The following is a 2,565-nucleotide window of genomic DNA, read 5'->3' as shown; positions in this document are numbered from 1 at the left end:
AATAAATAAATAAATAAAATCTTTAAAAAAAAAGAATAAAATAAATTTCAAATGAATAAAATTTCTACATACATAGTTTTTATGAGTGCTAAAAATGAACTTATAATCACATAGAAAAGAATTTCAAGGTATAACACAAAATTCAGAATCATAAAAATATGATAAATTTTATTACATAAAAATTTAAACTTTAACAATCAAAGTGACTAGAAAGCTTACCATAATATGGTAAAAAGTAAATAAATAAAGGAATGTTATATGAAAGGAGAGAAGGTTAGCCCTCCCCTTGACAAGGTCAGAAGAGGCCCCCAGGCCTGACAATATGCATACAGTTAAGGCATTTCTATGTACATGGCATCTAACCAATATTTTTGCCCTGCATGGGGCTCTGGGCTCAGCTGCCAGTTTGCTTGTCCCTCTCCCTCCCCCTCTGCTCCTCTCCTGCTGACCACCCCCCTACCCCGCTTGAGAGTGCGTGCTCTCTCTCTCTCAAATAAATAAATAAATAAATACATACATAAATACATAAAAATCTTAAAAAAAAAAGGAATCTATAAAATTGGGAAGTATTTACCACACATATGAACTTTAAGGAAGGCCTGATATTCCTATTATACACAGAACATTTGACAGCACAATATAAACCAAATGAACAAATGATACCACAGTTTCAAATGTCAAATACACATGTGGAAAGTTGTTCTGATTCTCTCACAGCACAGTTGTACTGATCTGCCATTCCAAAAAGCTTAGCAGATGAGCAATGGATTGAGAGTAAGGGGGCAGCAGGGAAATAGCCTCCCTCCCACTTTTTTGGCATGACATTAGCCATGTGTGTATCCATGTGGATCTAGTGGACACTGCAGAATGCACCTAGGCTTGAAACATTTGCTGATATCTCAAGTAAAAGGGTTCTTGGCCAACCAAGCGTATCTCAGCAGTAGTGATTTTATAGAAGCAACTGTATTGGCAGGAAGTAAAAAAAGTCAGGCTGAAGCTTGCTAACAGATAGTAACACACATCAGTGAACTCTGCAGTAGGCATAACACACAGTACCCTGCCTCCTTGGAGAAAACAAACCAAAACCAAAACCAAAATCAAAGCAAAACAAAACAAAATAAAAAAATTTCACCCATGAGTCCTGAGGACTGCTACCTAGAAGAATCAATGATGAGTCAGTGTTAGCCAGAGGGCAGCAGCTAGCTGATAGTGAATTGCAATTGCTTCCCAGTCAAGAATAAAGCTTATGTGCCTTTGTGTATGTCCCACCCACCCCCTTACCTAGAAAAAAAAAAAATATATATATAAACAGGAAGGAGGGAAGTAAGAGAAAAAAAGGAATGATCTGTAGAACATGTCTCCTTCCCTAGTGCAGAGCCCCAGTCAAGGGTCAAGTCTGAGGCAGGGTAAGGGAAGAGATGTGTTTAGAGTTGATTTGGGGCTTCTTTAACAATCAAAGTGACTAGAAAGCTATTGGATTTGCCTAATCTATCATTGAGGGATGGAATCTGAGGTGTCTTATATTTTCTTTCCATGAAGGTACCATTTTAGTAACTCCACATTCATTTCATCTCCACATTCTTCATATAATTCTAGAGTTTGGCTTTGAATTGTGGAATACTCAGGTAGTTCAGTGGCTTGTGACCTGGCAGGGTAGGGCAATCACACTTGAGAATTCAGTAATTATGTGCAAACAGAAATTAAGGATAGTTAGTAGTGGTTCATCTAAAGGCAGTCAACTATAGAGATAACCCCATACTCCTTCTATTGAGATTCTTGTTTGATATTCAATCTTTTGTTTGCTTCTAATTATGAAGAAGTCTAAGTGATTCAGGTATAATCTCATAATTATTTTGGTAGGAATATACGCTCTCAGTGACATGGGGTATTAAAAAATGATTATTAGGCTAAGATGTGGTGAAAGAATGATTTACATTCCACTTAATTAAGTAGAGTCATGTTTAGTGGGGAAACAACTAATCCAGATGCCATATCACCTGGAACAATGTGCCCACTGATGGAGAAACTCAGGTGATTGGGAAAATTTGTCTTATTCTTTAATAGTAGATGAATTATGTATAAACTATAGAAAAGTTTTCTTCAAGACAATAAAATGTTAATCAAGAGAAAAATAAGCTAAATAAAGGTAATTATGTAACTATAATGGACACTATTATTGCATATTTTCTGCTTTTTATCTTACCTGATTTAAAAAGCCACTGTATAAAATAGTATCATATACAGTATTGTGATATATGTAATATATATATTATGATATATGTAATATATTTGTCAATAATAGCACAAAGCAATGGGTGGGAGCAAAGCCATAATGGGAAAGATGATAGATGGGGACATAGTAATTATATAATATTATGGAATTTAACAATAGATAAAATATATATATAATAAAATTACCCCAAAAGGGCACTATTTGTATATATGTATTTCCAGAAAAGATCAGAGAAGGCCTTAATCTTTCACCTCTGACTGACCTTGAGGCTTCTGTACAAGCAAGTCATGAAATTTAAGGCAGAAATGTGGACTAATCTGCTAAAGCACTGT

At 35.2% G+C, this 2,565-nt stretch overlaps 1 non-coding gene across 1 annotated transcript; it reads left to right on the top strand.

Moving 5' to 3' along the window:
• The first annotated feature begins 251 nt into the window (after positions 1 to 251).
• On the top strand, positions 252 to 374 carry LOC116642899. Its single transcript, XR_004301427.1, has one exon. It is a non-coding gene; the product is annotated as a U6atac minor spliceosomal RNA (small nuclear RNA).
• The last annotated feature ends 2,191 nt before the right edge of the window (positions 375 to 2,565 follow it).

Source organism: Phoca vitulina, unplaced genomic scaffold (genome assembly GCF_004348235.1).
Source record: "Phoca vitulina isolate PV1807 unplaced genomic scaffold, GSC_HSeal_1.0 scaffold24, whole genome shotgun sequence".
Lineage (NCBI taxonomy): Eukaryota > Metazoa > Chordata > Mammalia > Carnivora > Phocidae > Phoca > Phoca vitulina.
Note: the sequence above shows the minus strand (reverse complement) of the source record. Positions and strands in the feature narration are given on the sequence as shown.